Raw genomic sequence first — 8,560 nt, 5'->3', positions numbered from 1 at the left:
TTTCTTGCTGGGAATGCTGTTCGATCAATGATTCGCTACAGAGCTCTTGATGAAACAGCAATCTTTGGGCGCAGCTGTCGACATGAGTTTTCTAAAAAATTCTTAAATTTGAAGAATGGAGAGAGGTCTGTTGCACACATTTTTCTCTATTTTTACCAAAATGTTCTTGGTTTGAAAGAGTTGGTTAGGATGCATGCATTTGATGGTGTAAATTTATTTTTTTCAGTTGGTTTGCTACTTTCAATGCTTTATGCAAGTGCTGAAGCTTTTTGCATACATGTGGTTGCATTATTTAAAAAAATATTCTACATATTTTAAAGATTGAGCTATGCAGTTTATATTCTCCAAGAATTAGAGAGATAATGTTGATAATCCTGCACTCAAAATAAACATATTGTATGATGTTGCATGCATGTTGGTGAAACACTTACAGGTAATATTCAATTGACAATAGTTGCTTTGTTACCTGTTTCCTTAGTCAATAACTTTCCTTCAACACTTTTTTTCTTTGAAAAGGTAGTCTTTCACATGTTTTTCTCTATTTTGTTTTTTACAAAAAGAATTTGGAGGATCCGATTGTTGACATTTTTTAATATTCAACTCCAATTTTTCACTGCTATGGGCATGTTGGACGATGCCAAGTTAGTTGTTATTGTTTTTATTTTTCATACGTATTAACAGATGGTGATACCTATGCTATCATAACTAATGGTATTTGTAGATGATAAAAGGATAAAAATTCAATAATTGTTTACTAAATCTTTCTTTTAAAAGGTTAAATTTAGTCCCCGTCGTAAAGAAGGATTTGGCCTAACTGACGGTGAGATGTTGGAGAGATTGTGAGCTTACATTCGCAAATTTAGCAGAATGACTAAAGAAATGCGTCCAAGTCACAGAATTGATGTACTCATTGATGCTCTTTTACATTATGGAAAGAAAACGAAGATTACTTTAGGTATAGCTAGTTTTTCTTTCTTTGTTTGAACATATATAGTACCGACCTCGAGTAAGATGACTTGACTCGCGAGTATCGAATGGCGAGTGGGCGAGTGATTTGCGATGCAGTTGCGAGTCACTCTCGAGTGTGAGAAGTTTGCGAGTGAATAAGTGACTCGCTGTTTGCAAGTGAATAAAATAACTCGCAAAATTTCTTCCTCCAGTATTTGAAATTGACAAACAAAAGTGTAGTGACGAGTAAAATTTGTTCAACTATTTGAAGGCAACCGTTTTATATCTTTTATGAAACATGGGAGCAAAACGACTATTCATTTGAAGCAATATCTCGGGACCTAATGACGTTAAAATCTTTTGAATTTTTTTACAAAAGCATTTTAATAGCTTCACATTTTTCATGGCACAAACGTTATTCGTAAAGCGGTAGAGACTATAGAGAAATGTAAAGTAAATGGCACGCAATCAATGAATAAATGGTAATAGCGCTCACACATTTTCTTCTAACAGTCTTAGATTATGGACATATATAATCTTAGGAAAAAATGCATTCAAAAAACGAATAATCTTTAATGCCAAATATCTGAGTGTACGTATAATCTTTTGAATTCGATTCTGAAAGAACTTCGTTGACCTGGAGTTTTGGATGTAGTCGCTATTGATATAAAGGCCTTACTATACACGTGGTTTTACTATACACGTGGTTTTACTATACACGTGGTTTTACTATACACGTGGTTTTACTATACACGTGGTTTTACTATACACGTGGTTTTACTATACACGTCGTGGTTTTATATCGTTTTTGCTGTCAAATGTTTATGGCCTTAGTTATTAGGTCCTGAGATATTGCTTCAAATGAATAGTCGTTTTGCTCCCATGTTTCATAAAAAGATGTAAAACCTTCGCCTTCAAATAGTTGAACAAATTTTACTTGCCACTACACTTAAGATTATGTTTGTCAATTTCAAATACTGGAGGAAGAAATTTTTGCGAGTTATTTTATTCACTCGCAAACTTCTCACACTGGAGAGTGACTCGCAATTGCATCGCGAGTCACTCGCCATTCGATACTCGCGAGTCAAGTCATGTTACTCGAGATCGGTACTGTAATAATAAATCATTTCCACTTCATGGTTCAACTCGAAATTCATTTCTCAATTTTCCTTCATCTCAACACTGGAATGAAGACACTATTCCTAGGTTTGTCTTATTCATATATCTTATACTTGATAATTAATTTAAACCCAAAGGATTTGTGTAAATCCTTAATCCTAATGTATGATTTATTCCCAAGATTTAGACACAATGCTGTGTCCAGACTACAGAATTTAGTACATTAAAAAGTTAGTTTAACTTTTAATTGATTCTTTGTGATAACTATCTTTGCAATGAACTTTCAACAATTTAATGTTTTTTATTGTCATTATTAAGAAATTTATGCCTGGATCCTACTGGGAAAAAACTCAGTCATTGTGAACTTGAAGTTGATGTAATTGCTGAAGACATCTTTAATCAAATAAATGTTGAAAGTAAAATTTACTTATCTTTATGTCTTCATTTTACTGTTTATACATCTTTAATGAGTTTGTTATGTTTATGAAGGTTGTATTGGTCATAATCCTGGTATAACTGCTATGTGGGAAGATGAAAGACAACGAAGACGAGATATTGGACTATCTTCACAAGTTTTTCTTCCTATTTTACAAGGTAAGGACAAAAATACATTGTATAACTCACAATACATTTCATGTATTTTATATTGTCATGGTATTTATGATTTATGAGGCTCTGACTTATATATCACAAAATGCAGCTGTTTTTTAGTGCATAAAATTTCATGTTTTCTTAAGTTTAAACATTTTCATCATTACATGAAGATGTGCACAACTGCTCCTTTATTAATTTTCTTTTACTTAACAGTTAACAATACGTAGGTAAAAATTTAACTTTTTTTGTCGTTAGATCGTATTCAGTGTGCGAATTAGTTGAGAAAAAACGATGTGCAATTTTTTTTGACAAAAATTTTTCTTTAGAGGCATAATGAAATCGATACTACGTTAATTATTGTAAAGCGCTAATTGCTAAATTAATATTTTTAAACGTGCACAAATTCATATGATTTACGACAGTGTTTTTCGTTACAATCGCTGTCCTGTTACTAATGTATGAGAGAAATTTTTTGCGGATGTTATTCTCTCGTCTTTTTTGTGCAAAAGTGAAAAGAGAATAACCGAATATACTTTTGCTTTCTGATTATTAACAGTAACATCCTTGATGTTTACTTACGATAAAAAACATCATATTTGTTCAAGGTTGCCAGTTTGGCTTAATAATTTGAGCCAAATTTCGTTTCTTTTTCTCACGTTAGGCTTATTTAAAATCGAAATTCCCTTTGGTTTATTTTTCAAATTTGGCTTATTAAGTTTTTTTTTGTCTGCTTTTAAGAATCAAAATCAAAAAGTTTCCTGATTTTACTGAAAATACTCAAAATAGCTATGATGCCAAAAACAGTATGTAATGGTTTACAAAACAACGCAAATGCAAAAATTGACATTAATAATGTATTACACCCCTATTGTCATAAGCATATAAGCACCATGTATGTTGACTGTTGACAGACTTCCCAGTCTCAGTGACAACGTCTTTGAATTTGATGACATTGTGTCAACATGGATTTTAATGTCGTGCAGCGCACTTGTTTATAAAGTAAAGATCAGTAAAGATTAAGCTTGAAAACTTACTTCAATTTATGTAGTAGTAATCACTAAAGAAGTTTTTAGCATATCGTTTGAAAAAGTGATGTGCAATTGTTTTCATTTTAGCTAAAACGACGTGCAAATTGCACATTGCACACCGTTAATTCACACACTGCCATAGTTACACATGGATATCAATGGTGATTGTGTACAGTTCCATTTGTGTTTAGTAAAATTTGTCTTATATGAAGTTTTTCAATCAATCTTTTTTATTTTATTGTTTATTGAGAGGGTAGTGATAACGAACATGATGAAGATATTAATGAAGATAAAGAATCAATATTAATGTCACAGCCATTTTGGAAAGATGACGAAGAGGAACATGATTTCCAAAGGTAAAAGTATCCATTTTTGTTTATAAAATAAAGACAGAAAAATGCGTGGGTTGATTTGTCTATAGTTGAGTTAATATTAGCTAACTTGCAATGAGCGAACCTATCTGAGGTCATTCAATTAAAATCAATCAAAGAGAATTTCCAAATCAATCATGAATAGATGTTAGAGGAAAAATTAAAACATTTTTTTTAAATTTGCCTGTTTTGCATTATCGTTGTTTTATAAAAGAAGTAAAAGATGTTTTTTGTGTTTACACAGGCTTATGCAAACCTCGGAGACGTTTGTGAGAACTTTGGAGCAGGTGGAAGCCTTTGACTCTGGTCATCACTGATCGAGTTCTCCCAAAGTTCTCCTTGCTTTTCATAATTCTGTGCAAACACTGTAGACATCTTAAATGAAAAACAATCAATCTTCTCTAAAGTTTTGAGTAGCTGTCTTCTTCACTTGCAGTTCTGAGGATAAAGAGGAAATGGACGGGAAACCACCTTTACGTGTGCCTCAAGTGGATGGTCCTGGTGATGACGAGGACACCGGGGGACATGTGTAGTCAATCAATTTTCACTCCGCGAGAGAATCTCGAAACACTAAACACGCGTGTCTGCGTGTAATCTCGCCTGTCTGGATGTAAGATTTGGCTTTAAATATTTGCTTCAGGTAGCGTTCCATGTTCAATGGTAACAACATACATCATCTTAATGCAATTTTATTTGTTCAATTCCCACACAGTCAGAAAGTTCTCTCTCATCCTAAATGTACAGCAGCCGTTCGACAAACATCATTTAGTAAAGATGGAAGGTAAATTTTACATGTTACGTTTCATCTCACGTGAACAATTTCTTTGTTGACCCATGTAAAAATATTGTTTTTTGAACATTTTCAAAGTCAAGGAAAGCATGCAAAAAAGAACAAAGACAACATTTGCATAATGATAAAGTAACATGTTTTTCTCATTAAAACTTTTATTTTGCGAAGATATTTACTATTTGTTTTCCTGTGGCACATTTTTCATTTATCTACCAAGCGCCCATTTCAACGCTTTATGATTATCTTAAAAATGTTTGATTGTGAGATGAAAACAATCAAAACATGTAATGATGATAAAACAATGACGTAAGCTTTGTGAGCACGTGCTTAACACTTACTCTTATAAGAGGGTCAAAAGTGCGTCATTTATATTGGCTGAATTTCAAAATCTTGCAAGATCATCCATGAGTAAAATCATGGCAAAAGCTTAAAATAATGTTGTAAGATCTTGACAAGATCTTGCTAAAATCTTGCATGATCTTGCAGGAGTAAAATCTTGTCAAGAGCTTGAAAAGATCTTATAAATAGCGTTTCAGGATTACATTTGGTGTTATTATTGCATGGGTTTTTGGCTATTTAGTTCTTCGAATATCTGCGTTTATTATATGCTGTGATGAGAATTCGGTAGAAAGAAGTTTTGATTTCGAGGCTGTAGAAAAATGGCGAAATCGTGAATGGAATGAGACAAGAAAATGAAGAAAGTTACCAACAAGGTGAAAGTTGTGTTGAAGTAGAACAAAGAAAGTATAGTGGATTCAGAAGATTTTCTCCTTTAAAGCTTAACAAATAAAACGTTTGAGAAGGAAAGGCAAGGATTGTATAAACATACCTTGATTCTAGTAGATTGATGGTTCAATAAAACTTTTTTGTTGGAATACATAATCTAGCTATTCTAACAGTAACAGGAAGTTTTATAGAAAACCTTTGCACGTACTAAACTGACCCTAACCTTTTCTTAATCATAACCTGGCCTGATTATTGTTGCCAGTCTTTGTAGCAGTGTATTCTATGATTGTGCCAATGTCAGCGTTGTTTAATCTAGTCCATGCAATATTTTTACTGAAGATTTATATCAGAATCATTTTATTGTAGTGTATTACTTTATAAGATCATTGTATCTACATAAATATTCATGAAAATACAAATTTAAAGTTGTGCTTTTGACTCATGCAACGGTGTAGTATAAAATGATTGAAATCCATTTTGTGGTCCATGATTATTCTCATCAGGTAAGAGGACAATTTGTGTTGGAGAATGTCGCAGTGAAAATTGATTAAAACTCTACTCATCTACTGATGTATATGATAGATTCTCGTACACATCAGGCATATTGGATAAGTTTGTTGATCCATGATTATCCCAATATGGTGTAGAATATCCATCATTCATCTCTTCATTATCATAGTTTTTTCTTAAAAAACGAAGCATTCTGACACCAGCAGTCACCATCACCAGCAGAAAAAAAATCCAGCAGCAAATGAGACGATAGTGATTGGCTTTTCATACCAAATAGTTTCATGTAAACAATACAATTATTTTAAAGTAGATGGTTTCAACCCGGGAGTATCGTTGCATGTTTGTAAATGTAGATCGTCCAGGTTGGTATAGTCCTGAGAAGAACTGTTTTTGTTGTTGTTGACTGACGTTTTGACAACCTTAGCGGTAGTCATTTGACTCTGAATTTTCTGTTGAAGTAAAACACACGAATTTAAACATGTTAACGTTTCTTAAATTGACGTCATAACTAAAGTTATTGTTGTGATTGCCTCCTTAGGAGCATGTCATCTTTGACAAAGACAACAAGTAATCCTTCAATGCGTTTTTAAGGCCTGTTTAAAACATCGTATTTTACATGTGCCCAATGCATTTATAACAAAAGATAATGAGATAAAATTCCTTATTATCTTTTGTCTTAAATACATTCGGCACATGTAAAATGCAATGTTTGAAACAGGCCTTAAAAACGCATTGAAGGATTACTTGCTGTCTTTGTGAAATTTGATATGTCCTTAAGGAATCAATCACAATAATAGTTTTAGTTATGACGTCAATTAAAGAAACGTTAACATGTTTAAATTCGTGTGCTTTACTTCAACAGAAAATTACTCACTTTAACGTTGTTAGAAGAAAGGTAAATTCTGTCTTTTTACTGACGAATACTGAAGTATGAGTTACATGGAATAATGAACTGGTCTTAGTGTAGGCCTCGTAATTTGAAAGCTTTCACTGTAAAATGCTTTCATCACGATTATAAGTCTTTGATCGTGTGAAACTTGTTACATCGTTCAATCTCAACTCACTAAAGCTATTCGTGCAATGAAGGTGAATGTTCTACCGTTTGAATAGTCAAACAGAAAACGGAAAACAATTTGCTCATTCTCAATATATCTGATTAAGAATTTAAAACGCAAAGTAACGTCATTGGCAGAGTTATTCATCATGAAATCTCATACATGTGTTTCATGTTTTCTTATATTGTAGATTCCACAAGAATGGAGTTGTGAAAGTCCCTTTACCACCTGTGTCATTCCCTTCAATTACTCTTACTAGTTTGTCATTATTCATGTGTCATGGTGATTCATGGCCAAGAATGTTCATTTGTAGTTTGGACTCTTTGTTGATGTCAGTCGTTTGTTCATATAATGATGACGGGCCCCTTTGTTATATGCACCCAACTAAAGGTGGTCAACTGATACTCAAAGAAGATCAACTCTTCACTAAACATTCTTTGAGTAATGATACAACTGGGGTATTGATGTGCGGTCCCTTTTCCTTCGCTTGAAGTTACCATAACAGTGCATTTTGAATTGTTGTCTTTCAAAATGGCGATTCCTCATATCAGTAGCTTCTTTATTGGTTGATGATGCTCCTTGCTTCATGTATGGAATGGTATCGACATGTTGAATGGACATCGCATAACGGCATATGTACGTATGAACATTTACATTGAAGTGATTGCACTATAAAAATGGACTACATTCTACGAAGATGGAAAACAAGCGAGTGGAAAAACACGATCTATATCTTGTGGTTTGTAAGTTAAGTAGATATAAGTGTTAAAATTAACTTGTATGAGTAACTGCATGAGATAGTTAAAAACGATCCTGATGGTCTATCTTTATAATTTGAAACTTAACCATGAAAAACATCCAACTTAAAAAAGTGTCAATAAAAGATGTCACTTGCTGTGAGAAAATAGCTGGCTTTCACTCACTACTTTTTAGTAATTTTATTTAACGTTTATTAAGAAAATTGCAATGATGCAAGTAGGGTTCATTGAATTACTAAGATAAAAATTTTACAATTAATTTCAACGATACAACGTAAAAACTACGCGGTCAAAAAAAAGGAAGAGACCGACCAAGTCGCCTGGATCGAACTGACCAGGACAACCCTTAGAAATCAGGTATTAAAGTTTTGTTCTTTTCAATATAATTAATTTCTGTTTTTGTTCCTTCAATATGCTGACATTTATAACGTGTTTTTATAGAGTAGCTATGTCTGTAGGCCTTCTAACTGGACAATGAATGAACGATGAAGTCGGGCAGAAACACCAAGAAATAAACGGGGTTTTTATAAGATGCACAATTGGAAATTTATTCTCATTTTCAAATTCGACCGTTAAAATATAACTCATTTTCAAATTCGACTGTTAAAAATTTCCGTATAACTAAATGTTCACAATTGTTAAATTTTCTGACAAAACACAC

The 8,560-nt window shown here is 32.9% G+C and overlaps 1 long non-coding RNA gene across 1 annotated transcript; it reads left to right on the top strand.

The window, feature by feature from the left end:
• Positions 1–357: 357 nt before the first annotated feature.
• Positions 358–926, top strand: LOC124458458. Its single transcript, XR_006953196.1, has 3 exons — positions 358–433; positions 561–641; positions 775–926. It is a non-coding gene; the product is annotated as an uncharacterized LOC124458458 (long non-coding RNA).
• Positions 927–8,560: the final 7,634 nt, after the last annotated feature.

Source organism: Xenia sp. Carnegie-2017, unplaced genomic scaffold (assembly GCF_021976095.1).
Source record: "Xenia sp. Carnegie-2017 unplaced genomic scaffold, XeniaSp_v1 HiC_scaffold_6, whole genome shotgun sequence".
In the NCBI taxonomy this organism is placed as follows: domain Eukaryota; kingdom Metazoa; phylum Cnidaria; class Anthozoa; order Malacalcyonacea; family Xeniidae; genus Xenia; species Xenia sp. Carnegie-2017.
The sequence above is the reverse complement of the archived record's forward strand: the minus strand, read 5'-3'. Positions and strand labels throughout refer to the sequence as shown.